Source organism: Felis catus, chromosome B4 (genome assembly GCF_018350175.1).
Source record: "Felis catus isolate Fca126 chromosome B4, F.catus_Fca126_mat1.0, whole genome shotgun sequence".
Lineage (NCBI taxonomy): Eukaryota > Metazoa > Chordata > Mammalia > Carnivora > Felidae > Felis > Felis catus.
In genome coordinates, this window is record NC_058374.1 from 35,384,448 (window position 1) to 35,402,315 (window position 17,868).

The 17,868-nt window shown below is 42.6% G+C and overlaps 1 protein-coding gene across 1 annotated transcript in view; it reads left to right on the top strand.

The window, feature by feature from the left end:
- The window catches only part of LOC102899890, a 34,733-nt gene that overhangs the window by 2,366 nt on the left and 14,499 nt on the right, over positions 1-17,868 (top strand). The window contains exon 2 of the mRNA XM_045061156.1: positions 2,858-2,936. The gene's annotated coding sequence lies outside the window, so the exon portion shown is untranslated. The remainder of the gene's footprint in view (positions 1-2,857; positions 2,937-17,868) is intronic.

The following is a 17,868-nucleotide window of genomic DNA, read 5'->3' on the forward strand; positions in this document are numbered from 1 at the left end:
CAGACTGCTGCTCAATTAGGCCTCAAGCATCCTGCTCTCCGAACATCTTTACCCGTTTTTTTTTCTTTTTAATGATTATTTATTTTGAGAGAGAGAGAGAGAGAGAGAGAGAGAGCGAGCGAGCATGAGTGGGGGAGGGATGGAGAGAGAGAATCCCAAGCAGGTTGAATGCTCCAAGCTGTCCTGGGGCTTGATTTCAGCAACTGGGAGAACGTGATCTGAGCTGAAACCAAGAGCCCTGGATGCTTAACCAGGCGTCCCTTTACTTGTTCATTTCTGAAAGAATCTTGGAAAATTCTGCATCCTCTCACCCATTTTTCTAAATGTTTATGTTTGAGAGAGAGCGAGCGCGCCTGAGAGCGGGGGAGGGGCGGGGAGCGGAGGTGGGGGGGAGGGATGGGGAGAGACACAGAATCTGAAGCTGGCTCTAGGCTCTGTTCTGGTCAGCATAGAGACTGATGCAGGGCTCGAACTCAAGAACAGTGAGATCATGACCTGAGCGGAAGTCCTGTTCCCAAGTCAGATGCTTAACCGACTGAGCCACCCAGGTGACCCGCTCTCCCCCATTTTTTAAGACGATACTTAAGGGGTGCCTGGGTGGCTCAGTCAGTTGAGCGTCTGACTTTGGCTTAGGTCATGATCTCACAGTTTGTGAGTTCAAGCCCCACATTGGCTCACTGCTGTCAGCGTGGAACCGGCTTTGGAGCCTCTGTCTCCACCTCTCTGACCCTCCCCTGCTTGCACTTTCTCAAAAATAAACGTTAAAAAAAAAGACACTTAAAATTTTTAATCCTGTAATTAAGCAGATGTAGAGGATATAGTTAATTTGACATTTGTAGCAGGCAGCTTCTGAGATGGCTCCCATGATCCCACCTCCTGGTATCCACATCCTTTTATATCTCCCTCCCCTTGAATGTGGGCTGAGACTAATGCCTTGATTCCAACAACAGAATAGGAGTAGAATAAGACAAACATGATGGGATGTCACAATATTAGGCCACAAAAAGACCATGGGTTCTGGTTGTTTGGCCTCTTTCTGGATTGCTGTGAGCTGCCCTGTGGAGAGGTCCACATGTCAAGGAACTGAGAAAGGCCTCCAGTCAATAGCCAGTAAGAAATTGAGGCCCTCATTTCATAATTATTAGTACTTAATTGATCAAAATGATGTAAAAGTGACACAAGTTTTGATAGTAATTATTACACAGAATAACAAACATTTGAAATTCTCTTATGAGACGAGTAATTTTTTTCCTCATGTATCTGAGGACAAATACTGCTTATTCACAGAATGAGACTGTGTTCAGCATTTTAAATATTTTGCATATAAGCCTCGAAAACTTTGTTTACATAAATAATTATGATACTAGGTTTGTCATAACCATGTTACTCAATTCTTTGAACCCCTTCTGAGTTACATGCCCCAAATCATATAGCTATCTGTCACCAAATATTTTCGATGGTTTGGCAGCTGATAACTTGACTGGGTCCTCCTTCAGTTTTGGTAATGCAATGCTTGGCAAGACTTGACAACAAGATGTCATTAGAATCCTATTAGACACCAGTATTCAGGGAGATTCTTTTGTTTAGTGCCGGGTGAGATTTTTACACCCCCCCAGGGCTGGTGAGAGGTCTACTTTTCTTTTCAAAGTGGGAGAAGGGCAAATGTGAAAAAGAGGTGGGGAAGGAGAAGATGCCTCCCATACCTGGGCCCTTGATGGCTGGCATCTTCCCAGGCAGGTAAGTTTTTAGAAGAGGAGAGAGAGATGCTGAGGTTCTAGAAACCCATTTTCTTCAAACTGGGATCAGCAAACCTTTTCTGTAAAGGGCCAGTTAGTAAATATTTTATATTTTGCCATATGCCCTCTATCCCAGCTATTTAACTCTGCCCTTGTGGCACAAAAACCGCTATACCAAATTATGGAAAGAACCCAAATGTCCATCAACTGATGAATGGATAAAGATGTAGTATACACACACACACACACACACACACACACACACACACACACACATTGTATATATACAATGGACTACTACTTAGTGATGAAAAAGCATGGAATCTTGTCATTTGCAACAGCGTGGATGGAACTGCAGGGTATCATGATAAGTGAAATAAGTTAGAGAAAGACAGGTATATGTTTTCACTCATATGCGGAATTTGAGAAAGTTAACAGAAGACCATGGGGGCAGGGAAGGAAAAAAAATAGTTATAAACAGAGAGGGAGACAAACCATAGGAGACTCTTAAATACAGAGAACAAACTGAAGGTTGATGACAGGGGGTGGGGGAGAGGGGAAAATGGGAGATGGGCATTGCAGAGAGCACTTGTTGGGATGAGCACTGGGTGTTGTATGTAAGTAATGAACCACAGGAATCTACTCCTGAAGCCAAGAGCACACTGTATACTCTGTATGTTAGCTAACTTGACAATAAATTATATTAAAAACAACAACAACAAAAGCTGCTATAGATAGTATGTAAACCAAGGAGTATGGCTGTGTTCCAGTAAAACTTTATTACAGACACTTATATTTGAATTTCATATAATTTTTACATTACCCAAATACTATTCCTCTTTTGATATTTCCCCCATTATTTAAAAATGTAAAACCCATCTTAGCTCCTGAGGTGGTAAAAAGTAGGCAGCCTGCCAAATTTGGGCCATAGACTCTAGTTTGCTGACCCTTGACCTGAAGCATCCATGGAAGCATGCCCCTTGGGAATGTGTATTCTAGTTTGAACTCAACATTCTGGTGCTTTAAAAACTACCAGTGCCCAGCCCTGCCCTCCCCATATTGATTTAGCTCATCTGGGATGGAATCCAGGCATTAGCTTTTTTTTCCTTTCTTTCTTTTAGGGTTTCCCAGGTGATTTTAATGTTGCAGCTGGACTTGGACCACTATTCAAATTGCCATAGGCTCTTACACAGCTCTCAGGTATGAAGCTGCTCTGTGCTACACTTATTGTATTTCATCCAGAGGAAAGCATCACCATCATAAGATGAATTGCAATTTGAAAGATTATAAAATATAAAAAAGTGGGTGTCTTCAGTTTAACAGAATCTTGCCTACAGGACTGATCCTTCCTTATAGCAAGGATCCTGGCTTCCCTACCACTGTGTTCCTCTCACCCTTCAGTGCTCTGCTTGGTGTGCCGTGTTGAATAAATACTTACTGAGTGCACCGTTGTACTGCTTTGTGTATTGCATGTTCTCTGGGTTCTTACTGTTTTCTTCCCTTCTTCTCTGCCTCATCCTGAGGAAATAGTAGATAGTCAGGAAGCATTTGTGGATTTATCGATTATAAAAGGATTAGTAGGCTGATATCAGGAACTGGAGTTAGGCAGGAACTGAAACTTGGTGGTGTCTTTGGCTGTGGAAAAAGAGAAGAAGGCACTGCTCCTACTCTTGGATGATGAGAGAGAGAACAGAGTGGTTTTTGCCATGAGGAAGATGGGATAGAGTCGGGAGGTAAGGAAATAGTCTCTGATCGGTATTTGTCTATTATCTCCCTGTATTCTCTACTATGTATAATCTCAACCAAAGAAGGTCTGGGAGTCACTTTACACTGTGTTTAGAAAGCATCTGTCTCATAGCAGATGATCAACAAATATATTTTGAATAAACTATTGGATAAATGTGTCCACTAAGGCTTACTAAAGCCTGAGAGAGGTTTTTGTATGTGGAAAAATTATTTATAATATTGGTGTTTTAATTATCATTCACTTACTTATGAAATTTAAGTCCTAGTTTTTCTCAAGCTTTTAAATTCAACTTACAAATCTTGCTAGTCCACTTATTAATCTAGTAATATTTATTTAAAATAAGAACACTTTTACTTGTTCTTTGATTCATGTACAGTTAACTCATAAATTTAAAATTAAATTGTCTTTAAATATTTAACACTACTCAAAACTTGATTAATTATATTTTCTTAGACATTTCAAACCATATCACAAATTTTATGTGTCTGCTTCTCGCAAATATATCTAATGCTAAGCAAGTAGACTTATAAATTTAACAAACAAAATATTCCTAAGTGTTTAAGTAACACTTGCAAATCTAATTGTTAACAAACTACAGAAGGTTATTGCAGTAATGGTTCATATCCTGATTTGTTCATACCTTGTTGAGTAATCCTTTCTCATACTTACTCTGTGCTTGGTCATTGGAATTGCTTGGACCAATGGGATGATAGCATATGTGAAACACTGGGGCTTTCTCTCTCTGTGTATTTGGAATCCTTAAACTCCCATATGAGGAAGCCTGGGCTAATCTATTGGAGGATGAGAGACCATGTGGAACAGAGACCAACAAACCAACAGCCTTCCAACCACCTGACATGGACCATTCAGCCTGACCATTCAGTACCAGCTGACCAGAAAAGCTGTTCAGTTGACCCACAGAATGAAGAGTAATAAGAGAATTTAAGTAACTAAGTTTGGGATGTTTCAATGCAGCAAAAGCAAACTGATATATAAACTGAAATTCTTCTTATTTATAATAGACCTTTTCAGGCCAAACTTTTTTCCATGAAACCTGGACCATCCATCTGCTCTATAATAGAATATCTTTCATAACTTTTGTGCTCCTGATTTGAGTTGAGGAGGTAATGAACCCTGCATCCAGATTGTAACTAATTCTTTTTTTCCTGTTTGATTGGATTCCATACCCTTCAAATATTTCCCTTTCTTTTATCAACTCTCATTAAAAAATTTTTAAAAATGTTTATTTATTTTTAAGAGAGAGAGACAGAGACAGAGCATGAGCCAGGGAGGGGCAGAGGGAGAGGAGACACAGAATCCGGAGCAGGCTCCAAGCTCTGAGCTGTCAGCATGGAGCCCAAGATGGCTTGAACCCACAAACTGTGAGATCATGACCTGAGCTAATCCTGAGGCACCCAGGCTCCCCTCAACTCTCATTAAAAAATTTTTTTTAACATTTATTTATTTTTGAGGGGGGGGGAAGGGCAGAGAGAGAGAGACATAGAATCCGAAGTAGGCTCCAGGCTCCCAGCTGTCAGCACAGAGCCTGACTCGGGGTTCGAACTGTGAGATCTTGACCCAAGCCAAAGTCGGGTGCTTAACCGACTGAGCCACCCAGGTGCCCCTCAACTCTCATTTTAAAGTCATCTGTATGGGCACCTGGGTGATTCAGCTGGTTGAGCATTTGACCTGACTTCAGCTCAGGTCATGATCTCATGGTTTATGAGTTCGAGCCCCACATCAGGCTCTGTGCTGGTAGGTTGGAGCCTGGAGCCTGCTTTGGATCCTGTGTCTCCCTCTCTCTCTGTCCCTCCCCTGCTCACTTTCTTTCTCTCAAAAACAAACATTAAAAAAATTTTTTAAAGTCATTTGTAGACATCTTCCCAATGGTCAATGGGCCAATTACCCTTCTAACTGTAAAGCTTGATCTTTAAACAAATAAAAAATAAAATGTATTTAATAATTTCTTAACATAATAAACGATGCCAGTGTAATACAATTAATATTAATACCAAGGTGATAAGAAAGAGAATAACATGATCATCATTAATATATCCTACATAACCATCCTTTTCATGAGTTGAAATTTTCTTCTAGGATATTTTATGTTTTTCTCCTTCTGGAATACCATTATAGGCTGATGCTTTTCTCAGATTTGTTCCAATGAAATATAATGATTTTTTCTTTTTATTCAAATTATAATATCTCAGCCAGGGAAAGATCCTTAAAACTTGCTCTTGTCTCCTCAGTGCCATCCCAGATGGTCTGAAGTATTTCACTTTCTAGGAATAAGGTATTTTAGTCAACAAAGGTGGACTTAGCTACTTTTCACCAAGATTTGGTTATTTGTTCTAAGGGTACATTCGAATTGTTCCATGTATGTCTGAAATGGGTGATTTTGCTGTGGACCATTTTTTTAAAATATATGTTTTAAGATAACATTATGTAACATTTAATAAACATTATTATTCATTTTTGAGAGAGAGAGAGAGAGAGAGGGAGACAGACCATAAACAGGGGAGGGGCAGAGAGAGAGGGAGACACAGAATCTGAAGCAGGTTCCAGGCTCTGAGATGTCAGCACAGAGCCCAATGCAAGACTCAAACCCACAAACTGTGAGATCATGACCTGAGCCAAAGTTGGACACTTAACTGATTGAGCCACCAGGAGCCCCTGCTGTGGACCATTTTAATGACAGAACAGTTAGACAGTCATCCCCCCCCCCCCCCTTATCTGCAGTTTTGCTTCCCATGGTTTTAGTTACCCCTGGTCAACTGTGGTCCGGAAACACAATCCTTCTTCTGAGGTATGGTCACAAGGTCAGCAGTAGCCTAATGTTTTATCTCAACACCTGTGCCATTCACCTCACTTCATCTCATCACATAGGCATTTTGTCATCTCATATCATCACAAGAAGAAGAGCGTGAGTACAATAAATCAGATATTTTGAGAGACATCACATTGACAAAACTTTTATTACAGCATATTGTTGTAATTGTTCCATTTTTAAATTACTTATTGTTGTTAATCTCTTATTGTGCTTAATTTACAAATTAAGTTATCATACGTATGTATAGGGAAAAAATAGTACACATAGGGTTTGGTTTTATCTGTGGTTTCAGACATCCACTAGGGGTCTTGGGATATATCCCTGTGGATAAGGCAGGTGGTGGGGGGGGGGACTATTATACTTTTAAAAGTAAAGAGTTCATAATGATGTTTTCAATATAATTTCCACTTTATCCAATCCTTAATTGTTGTTCTGACATAAAAATATTTTATTTACAGCATGTCTATTTAAATTCAATACGACATTTCCAACTAAATTTAATAGAAGTAAGAGTTGTAAGTTGCTAAACATATTGGTCATATTTTATGGAGCAGATTGAAAAATAGAGAAATATTATCTAAGGGGAAAGTTCTATCAAATTCTACCAATGATTAGCTTTGCATTCTGGGAGGCAAACAAACAGATGTATTGGGCTTTCTTGCCACTTACCTTCTAGGCAAAGGAAGGTCCCAGAATCCTACGGGATGTCAGCACCATTCTTGGAGGCAGCTTCTTTGCAATAATAGAAAGTGCTGCTTTTCCATTTCTATTTTTTTTAATGTTTTTAATTTATTTTTGCCAGAAAGAGGGGGTGGGGTGGGGAGAGACAGAGTGTAAGCGGGAGAGGGGCAGAGAGAGAGGGACACAGAATCTGAAGCAGGCTCCAGGCTCTGAGCTGTTAGCACAGAGCCCTATGTGGGGCTCCAACCCACGAACTGTGAGATCATGACCTGAGCCAAGTCAGATGCTTAACCAACTGAGCCACCCAGGCGCCCCTTTCCATTTCTATTTCTAAGAGAAGTTAGAATTAGAGCCCGAAAGAACTATTGCAAAAAAAAATTTTTTTTAAAGGCATCCAGTCCAGGGATTGTTAGGTGAAGTCCATGGGTAGGTTCTAGGAAGTTTATAAACACTCAGAAATAATTTGCAAAATGTTTATGTGTTTATGTCTTACCCTGGAAAGAGAATTCATAAATTTCCTCACATTCTTGAGAGAGTTTTAGTATTAACAAAACAAAATAAAACCACCAGCAGCACCACAACTAAACCTCAATACTGATTTAGTTTAATATTGTCCCTTAGTAATAAGTAAACTGATAAAGTAAATCACTTGCTTGGAATCACAGTATGTGGCAGAGCCTAGGATAGAGACAGAGTACGTGATCATTACATCTAGGGATAATTACTAAATTTATATTTTAAAAGAACATTGAGATTTGGGGAGAAATTGTGCAAAATGAGTCAAAAGAATCAGAGGCTTAGAAATGATTCCTATTACTGAGAGACAGAGAAAGATGTAATGAGAGGTACAGAATTATGTGTAAGTGTTTGTCAATAACATGGCTAGAGGTTAGTGGTCACTGAAAGAAAGTAAACTATAAAAACATTTGCAGAATATTTCTCAAAGTCCCAGCAGGCTTTCTCATAGGAATTGAAAAGCTGATTTTATTTTTATTTTTATCTATTTATTTTCTTTAATATATTGAATTTTTACTAATGTACTTCTATATCTGTGTATGTGGATGTGTGTTTTTCAGAAACATTAGAAAGTTGTAGACATGATGCTTGGCCCCCAAATATTTCAGCAAGCATCTCTGCAGAGTAAGACAGCTCACTGCATTAACAGAATGCCTTTATTACACCTAAGAAAATTAACACCAACCTGTTAATAATCAGATCATAGTCAAATTTCCCCTAATTGTGCCCCTAAATGCTTTAACTATAGCATTTTTAATTTTTTTTAACGTTTATTTATTTTTGAGACAGAGACAGAGCATGAACGGGGGAGGGTCAGAGAGAGAGGGAGACACAGAATTGGAAGCAGGCTCCAGGCTCTGAGCCATCAGCCCAGAGCCCGATGCGGGGCTCGAACTCACGGACCGTGAGACCGTGACCTGAGCCGAAGTCGGATGCTCAACCGACTGAGCCACCCAGGCGCCCCTAACTATAGCATTTTTAAAACCATGGTTCATTCAAGTTACACATATTGCATGTGGTTGTTATGTCTCTTTAGATCTAGAACATGTCCCTCACCTTTTAAAAATGACATTGAGGGGGCGCCTGGGTGGCTAAGTCAGTCAGGTGTTTGACTCTTGATTTAGGCTCAGGTCATATCACCGTTTGTGGGATCAAGCCCTGAGTTGGGTTCTACACTGACAGCTCAGAGCCTGCTTGGGGTTCTCCCTCTTTCTGTCTTCTCCTCCCCTGCTTGCTTGCTTTCTCTCTCAAAATAAATAAATAAACTTTAAAAAATGACATTGACTATTCCACATTTTTATATTTTTCTGACAACTTTCTTATAGTGTCTCTTAGCACGATTTTTTCTATCCCTTATGTTTCCTGTAAACTGAAAGTGAGGTCTAAAGGCTTGCTTTGATTCATGTTAAATCTTTTTGCCAAGATTATCCCCCAGGTGATGCTGTGTATTTCATATGTTGTCACATTGGGAGAACCAAATAAGCTCGGGTTGTTCCCACTGTTATTTATTTTATTTTTTAATAGTTTTATTGAGGTATTCACAGATCATACAATTCACCTATTTATTTATTTTTTATTTTTATTTTTTTTGTGAGAGAGAGAGGGTGCACGTGAGTGAGGGACAGAGAGAGAAAGAGAGAGAAGCAAGGCTCACCTGATGTGGGGCTCGAATTCACAGACCATGAGATCATAACCTGAGCCTAAATCAGATGCTTAATGACTGAACCACTCAGGTGCCCCCAATTCATCCAATGGAAGTGTACAGTTCATGCTATTGGGTTGTCCCAGGGCTGCATAACTACTCCTTTTACCAATGCTAAGTCTGATCACCTCGTTGAAGAGGTGATTGCCAGGGAAGAGAAATATTTTAGATTACAAAGATTTATTGAGCTCTATGAGTTAAGTGCTCCATGGGGCACTAGACTCAGGCCCCAGGTCTGAGAGTTTAAGGGTTTCCATGTGACCTTGGAGAATGCAGCCCCAGTGAGGTTGTGGGGACAGAAGTAAGATCCCAAGAAGAATGTGGGTGCTGGGGTTGTGGCACACTTAGTTCATGAGGTCACCACACACACACACACTATGGGGGAGGGGCAGAGAGGGGCAGAGACAGAGGATCTGAGGCAGGCTCTGCACTCACAGCAGAGAGCCCCATGTAGGGCTCGAACTCAAGAACCATGAGATCCTGAGCTGAAATCGCAGGCTTAACCAACCGAGACACCCAGGCGCCCCAATTTATGAGGTCTTAAAATCACAAAGAAGCAAGGACTTCGGAGGTGGCTTGAAGGGGTAGCAGAGTAACCCATAGAGCCATGTTGAGTGGAACTCAGGGCAGCAACCACCCCTTTCCTCTACCTGCATGTAGCTGTGTGCCTGTATGCTCTGCCCCATTGCTCCTCGGCTGTAGTTCTGGGTTTGTACAGAGCAGCTTTCCAGACAGGTTCAGGAAGTCAGAAGTCCAGGTGAGAGCAGATGGGAGTAAACCAGAGGTTGCCGGGTGCAGACTGAGCACGAAGCCGGGGCACAGCTTTCCCAGCTGATTTAATCCTTGAAACCACCCTGGGAGGCGGGCACTGCATAGCCGAGCAAACAAGTTGGGACAGATTGCTAATTAATTTCCCAAGGTCACACAGCAGGGTTTTTTGGTACACACGAATTGGGTCTATCAGTTTTTATTAAACGTTTTTATTTATTTATTTTGGGGGGGTGCCTGAGAGAGAGGGAGAGAGAATCCTAAGCAGGCTCTACATTGTCAGCCCAGAACCTGATGCAGGGCTTGAACTCCCAAATTGTGAGGTCATGACTTGAGGCCCTCTGTGCAGTTCTTTGAGTGTTTGTCCTCTACCCTTGTGGAGTGGGACTCACCAATTCACCCTCTCGTGGGTCTCCAGCGACCTGTGGAAGTCAACGTCTCCCCTCAGGATGCCCCGTTGCAGCAAGAATATCACTGGGAACAGCAGAGGCGCAGGTGTGATCCTCCTCCCTCCTCCTTGGCATTTGGTTCTGTCGGCAACATTTGGTAGTGGGGACTAACCAGATCACAGACTACTCCCCTTGCAGCCATTGTGTCATTCTTTTTCAACCCATATTGTCCTTGACCTTTCTTAGCCACTCATTCTATGTTCTCTCAGTTCTCTGAGATTACCTGACTCTGTCCATTCTTGGGTCAGGTATCACTTGGATGTTAATTTGGTTGGGGGCAGAAGACATTCAGAAGAATTTTGACTTAGACACTGTATTTCTGTTGCATATAAAAGTTCAAATAGGTATGAAGACTCTACTTTATGAGGCCATCAGGGGGCCAGGCTCCTTCTATCCTTTTATTCCACCACCCCTGGGGGACGGTCCTGGTCTGCATCTGGGGTGGCATTTCAGCTAGTGAGAAGCGGGGAGGGGAGAGGAGAGGGTGAGCCATTTCCATTGGAGTGTACAACCCAGAAAATACATGCCTCACCTGCTCACATCCCACTCACCAGAATGTTTTTGAAGGGAGGAGAGGATGGGGGTTGTAGTCTTATTAAGTGAAGCTATGTGTCCAGCTGAAAAAGAGCATGATGGCAGTATCTGCCATAGGCAGGCTGGGCTCTCAGGACCTCCAGTTCCATAGGCTGCTGGCAGTTGTGAGACAGTCCACCCCTCGCCCGCCCCCTGCTCCAGATAGTCTGCATACATCTCCTCCTACCACGCTCCCCTGTTTGGCTGGAGTTCAGATTGGTCCAAATCTTGCTAGAGGGAAGGTGGTTTTGAGATTATGGATGCTTATGGTCTGCTCAGAGTTCACCATTCTCCTAGGGCACCAGAGCCCAGCTTCACAGTTCCCATAGTCACTGCTGCTGAGATGAAAAAGGAACTACTTATTGGAGTGATGTCCATGTCCATCCCCACATCCACCCCTCCATTCTGAGTAAGAGGTTGAATTGAGTATGCTCCCCTTTTCCTGTTGATGGCCCCTGTAGGTTCCTGCCTTGGTATAAAACGTGCCTTCTGGCCTAGATTTGGCATATGGTGTGTATTTGCTTCTCTGGGAGTCCATGTCCTCTTTTATTTACTTCCATTGCCTCCTATAGATGATCTGATGGAGAGAAAGTCCAGGTTATGTCCTGAAGGAGGGTCAGTCCTGCACTTAAGGGTGCAGTTGATGAGTGCACGAGTTCCTTCAACAGAGCAATAGTTGCAGTCTTCCTGCATGCCAACCCTTGGCTGTTGGCAAGGATCCCCATGGCTGCAGCAGCAGTATCCACTCAAACATGAAAGTGGTCTCTCCTGGTTATGGTGTATTGTTTGCATGTGTATCACAGAGTTCTAGTACATTTGGCTCATACGTACTATGTATCGATAAGACCTGTACATTATTCACCAGTCAGATGAAGACCTATTTGGGTCCTGGCCTGGTGGGTGCATTCTGGGGGGTAGAACAGCATTCAGGATGCATCCTGGCACTGTTACCACTTCCTCTCTTGATGCTGGATCATGATCTCTTGCCTAGAGCAGCATGGTGACATGCCTCCAGTGTCTCCTTATAAACTAGAAGTCCTCCAGATGAGATGATCTACCTGAGTATTTCAGTGGCTCGAGGGGGTGTCCTTACCAGGTGAGTGCTGACTTGCTCTTAAATCTGCGGTATTGCTTTGCTCTCTGGTTTCACCACAGCTCATATCAGATAAGGAATTCCCTTTGATGATCCAGTCCTGGGCCTTCTGAGCTCCTGAGCACTCTGTAATCCTTGTTGTGATAGCCCTGGAATTTCTGTAGATATCTGGGTTATGAATTCCTCCTGGTTGCTGTTTCAGAGACCACTGGCCTTATTATTGTCTGGGCCCTCCCTTTGTACACATTCCTGTTACAGTCCTGAGTCTTGGTGATCTGGTTTACTTCTGGGGCAATCTGTGGCATGATTTTATTTAATTCGAACTAGGGCAGTGTGAAATACATCATCTTAAACACCTTTCTTGGCCAAAGTGGGTCATTACTTACCACTTACTTATTCTGCTCCTCTAGGCCCTACAGATACCACAGAGAACAAAACAAAGTCTTAATGTGATCTAATGTCACAAACCCCCTGTTCCTTTGTGTCTTTGCTGAGGTGGTTTGTTGAGTGTTAACCCCCTCTGATGGGTGGGGCAATTTGAGGGTTTCCAGGGCAGCTTTCTTACCACACATGGGGTGGGCCTCTGCATCAGGAGTGCAAACTGGTACCTGCTCCCTCAGCTTCCAACAATGTTCATCTCTGTCTCTTCCAAATGGTCTGCTTCTATGGCTGTCACCCTTACTTTGCTCAAGGTTATGCACTCTGGCCTCTGGACTGAGGGAATGAGGACGTGTCCTGACATCCTTACTCTGATCAAAGACCTGTCTCTGAGATGATGGAGGTCACCTGGAATACCTGAGTACCCGTGCCTGGAGCCCATGGGCCATTGCTTCCTTACTCTCAGTCCACTTTATTAGTATTTCCCATCTCCTGGCCATCCTGGGGCTAGGCCCTTACCCCTGGCAGGACAAGTCCTTGTGCTTTTGCAAATCTGTGCTGGGGGTCCTGGAGATGCAGACCTCTTCCCACTTTTCTCTTTTTCATAAAAAAAAAAAAGTTGTTGCCTTGGCTGCAGGTGCTGGGTTTGAACCACTGTCTCTGTTTCCTCTTACTCGTCATCAGTTTTACTACTGTGCAGTCCCCCTTCCTAGAGCTGGGATGAAGACTCCCCATTCCTTGCATTTCCCTTCAAACTCCCCTCTGAGCTCACCTGTCCCTCCTTCCCTAGTTGTCAGCACCAGGTCAGTCAGAGCTAGGAAGGTGAAGTCCAGCTAAAGACTGGGTTGAGAGAGGGCTGGGCAGCTCTATGGGAAAACCCCCTTTTTTAAAATTTTATTTTTTAGTTTTTTAAAATTTACATCCAAATTACTTAGCATATAGTGCAACAATGATTTCAGTAGTAGATTCCTTAGTGCCCCTTACCCATTTAGCCCATCTCCCCTCCTACAACCCCTCCAGCAACCCTCAGTTTGTTCTCCATATTTATGAGTCTCTTCTGTTCTGTCCCCCTCCCTGTTTTTATATTATTTTTGTTTCCCTTCCCTTACGTTCATCTGTTTTGTTTCTTAAAGTCCTCATATGAGTAAAGTCATATGATTTTTGTCTTTCTCTGACTAATTTCACTTAGCATAATACCCTCCAGTTCCATCCACGTCATTGCAAATGGCAAGATTTCATTCTTTTTGATTGCTGAGTGATACTCCATTGTATATATATACCACATCTTCTTTATCCATTCATCCATCGATGGACATTTGGGCTCTTTCTGTACTTTGGCTATTGTTGATAGTGCTGCTATAAACATGGGAGTGCATGTGTCCCTTTGAAACAGCACACCTGTATCCCGTGGATAAATGCCTAGTAGTGCAATTGCTGGGTCATAGGGTAGTTCTATTTTTAGTTTTTTGAGGAACCTCCATACTGTTTTCCAGAGGGTCTGCACCAGCTTGCATTCCCACCAACAATGCAAAAGAGATCCTCCTTCTCCGCATCCTCGCCAACATCTGTTGTTGTCTGAGTTGTTAATGTTAGCCATTCTGACAGGTGTAAGGTGGTATCTCATGGTGGTTTTGATTTGTATTTCCCTGATGATGAGTGCAGTTGAGCATTTTTTCATGTGTCAGTTGGCCATCTAGATGTCTTCTTTGGAGAAGTGTCTATTCATGTCTTTTGCCCATTTCTTCACTTGATTATTTGTTTTTTGGGTGTTGAGTTTGATAAGTTCTTTATAGATTTTGGATACTAACTCTATCTGATATGTCATTTGCAAATATCTTCTCTCATTCTGTTAGTTGCCTTTTAGTTTTGCTAATGGTTTCCTTCACTGTACAGAAGCTTTTTATTTTGATGAGGTCCCAATAGTTCATTTTGGCTTTTGTTTCTTTTGCCTCCAGAGACGTGTTGAGTAAGAAGTTACTGCGGCCAAGATCAAAGAGGTTTTTGCCTGCTTTCTCCTCGACGATTTTGATGGCTTCCTGACTTACATTGAGGTCTTTCATCCATTTTGAGTTTATTTTTGTGTAGGGTGTAAGAAAGTGGTCCAGGTTCATTCTTCTGCATGTCGCTGTCCAGTTTTCCCAGCACCACTTGCTGAAGAACTGTCTTTATTCCATTGGTTATTCTTTCCTGCTTTGTCAAAGATTAGTTGGCCATACGTTTGTGGGTCCATTTCTGGGTTCTCTATTCTGTTCCATTAATCTGAATGTCTGCTCTTGTGCCAGTACCATACTGTCTTGATGGTTACAGCTTTGTAGTATAGCTCGAAGTCTGGGATTGTGATGCCTCCTGCGTTGGTTTTCTTTTTCCAGATTGCTTTGGCTATTCGGGGTCTTTTCTGGTTCCATACAAATTTTAGGATCATTTGTTCTAGCTCTGTGAAGAATGCTGCTGTTATTTTGATAGGGATTGCATTGAATATGTAGATTGCTTTGGGTAGTATCGACATTTACCAATATTTGTTCTTCCTATCCAGGAGCATGGAATCTTTTTCCTCTTTGTGTGTGTGTGTGTGTGTGTGTGTGTGTGTGTGTGTCTTCTTCAATTGCTTTCATAAGCTTTCTATAGTTTTCAGTGTATAGATTTTTTCACCTCTTTGGTTAGATTTATTCCTAGGTATTTTATGTTTTTTTGTGCAACTGTAAATGGGATCTTGATTTCTCTTTCTGTTGCTTCGTTGTTGGTGTATAGGAATGCAACCGATTTCTGTGTGTTGATTTTATATCCTGCAACTTTGCTGAATTCATGAATCAATTCTAGTAGTTTTTTGGTGGAGTCTTTTGGGTTTTCCATATACAGTATCATGTTGTCTGTGAAGAGTGAAAGTTTGACTTCCTCTTTGCTGATCTGGATGCCTTCTATTCCTTTGTGTTGCCTGATTGCTGAGGCTAGGACTTCCAATACTATGTTGAATAACAGTAGTGAGAGTGGACATCCCTGTCACGTTCCTGACCTTTGGGGGAAAGCTTTCAGTAATGGGAAAACCCTTTTTAAATTTGGAGATCATCAGCACTGTAAGCTGCTCCAGCTCCCAGCCCTGGGCTTGGACGTTGTGTCAATGCCCAGAGAGTGCTACTTGCATTTAGTTCACTCAGGCCAGGGATGCTAACCATTGGCCAATTCATGGAAAACTCCACTCAGAATGTGGACAGAACCCATGTTGAGAGTCCTCCACTTAGTTCCTGCTCCAAATCAGCAAGCAGCACTCTGGGAAAGGCTAACTTCAACCACAGCTGCTCCCTGCCCCTGAAAATTCAGCTCATCTAAACCTCTGGGTCTAATCCAGCCCACAGTGGGACATCCCTACAGAGCCCACAGCTGAAGGCTTGAAAAGGTAACAGGATACGAGAGCCTTTTGCTCACCTTGAACTTCTCTTATTCCTGTCTTGAACCACAAGGTCTTTCAGACAAAATCCAGCCAACATCTGCCAAATGAGATTTGCCAGCTGCCAAGTCTGTCTGGCTTTGATGTGACAGGGTTGTTTTTGCTTCATTTTTATTATGAAACCAGCACCTAGGCTGTGCAAAGGCCATTCATGAGGGCAGCGGTAGTGGTGCTGAGGTTGTTCTGGCTCCCATGCCTTCCTTGAACCTCACAAAGACATTCTAGAAATGCTATGGTCAGAGCCTCAGGGAGAGAAGAACCTGCCAGGTCAGAGCCTCTTAAATTTTCTACACCCTTGGTTTCTGTGTCTCTCCTTCTATCTTCCTGACCATTCCATTTGTTTTCCTTTGTGGACTTCTCTCCTAGGTTCTGTCTCTGTCCAGAGCTGGGCTACCACTGGGGTAGATGGTAGGAAGAAGTTAGGGACCCAGGCGTCAGAGAGTAGCATGAGTCCTGGGCACCCAGAAGTTAGCAAATAGAGTGGGGAGAGATGAGGGCCAACTGCATGTATGAAATTGCTGATATTTCATCATTTTTGATCTATAAAATCAACAATTTCATCCGGTTCAAACTACGACTTCAGAAATTGCTTCAGTAGGGCCTATGTCTACCTATACTTTATTTTTTTTAAATGTTTATTTATTTATTTATTTTAGAGAGAGAGAGAGATTGAGAGAGAGCATGCACGAACCAGGGAGAAGGAGAGAGAGGGAGAGAGGGAATCCCAAGCAGGCTCTATGCTGTCAGTGCAGAGCCTGATGTGGGGCTCGAACTCAAGAAATGTGTGATCATAACCTGAGCCAAAATCAAGAGAGATGCTCAACAGACTGAACCACCCAGGCATCCCACCTATACTATAAAGGAGACTATAAGAAGGTAGTAGGGCACCTAGGTGGCTCAGTTGGTTAAGCAACTGACTCTTGGTTTCAGATCAGTTCATGATCTCACTGCTTGTGGGCTTGAGCCCCATATGGGCTCCACAGGTGGCAGTGCGGAGACTGCTTGGGATTCTCTCTCTCTCCCACTCTCTCTGTCCCTCCCCCACTCATGCTCATTGTCTCTCTTAAAATAAATAAATAAACTTTAAAAAAGCTTAAGTAGCTTACACAAAGGTAAACAGAAATAATTAAATTGGAAAAAACTGCTCTTTACAGCTAGCAACTCTGCAGTTCCAGAAGGTAGTGAAGTGCTGGAGTTTCATGTGAAATCATGTATAGCCAAGAAGTAGCTCTGTTTATAGCTGCTGAAAAGTTTATAGCCGACTTAAAATCCCCCTCACTATCGAGGAGGGTGGAGCAGTGCAGCAGATCTCTGTGTCTCCGAGTCTGGCATGCCTGTCTGGGGTACTTTTTCAGAGCAGACCCTGGAGTACTATCATTCTATGCTGTGAGGAAGAGCATCAGCTAGGATTTTAGAAAGAGTTGGTAAAGACCTGGTACTTCCAGGGTAGCTCAGACAACTCTCTGCAAAGACAAAGCCTTGCTATAAGGAAGCCTGCACAGATGCTGAGATGAGCTGCTTACTATCTGTGGAGTCTTAGCTAAGTAGAACTCTCTGAGCCTCAGGACGCCTAGCTGTGCTGACAGCTCAGAGCCTGGAGCCTGCTTCAGATTCTGTGTCTCCCTCTCTCTCTGCCCCTCCACCCCACTCACACTCTGTGTCTCTCAAAAATGAATAAATGTTAAAAAAAAATAAAACCTCTCTGAACCTCAGTTTCTTCCGCTATAGAATGGGATGGTAAGTCCTACCTCTTACGACTATATTGTCCACTAGAGTTGCCATATCTAATACCACTGGGTGGCCTGAACAACAGAAATGTATTTTCTCACAGTTTTTGGGGCCAGAAGTCCAAGATCAAGGTGTTGGATGGGTCAGTTTCTGATGAGGCCTCTCTTCTGGGCTTGTACATGGCTGTCTTCTTGCTGTCTTAACATGGCTTCATTTCTGTGAGGG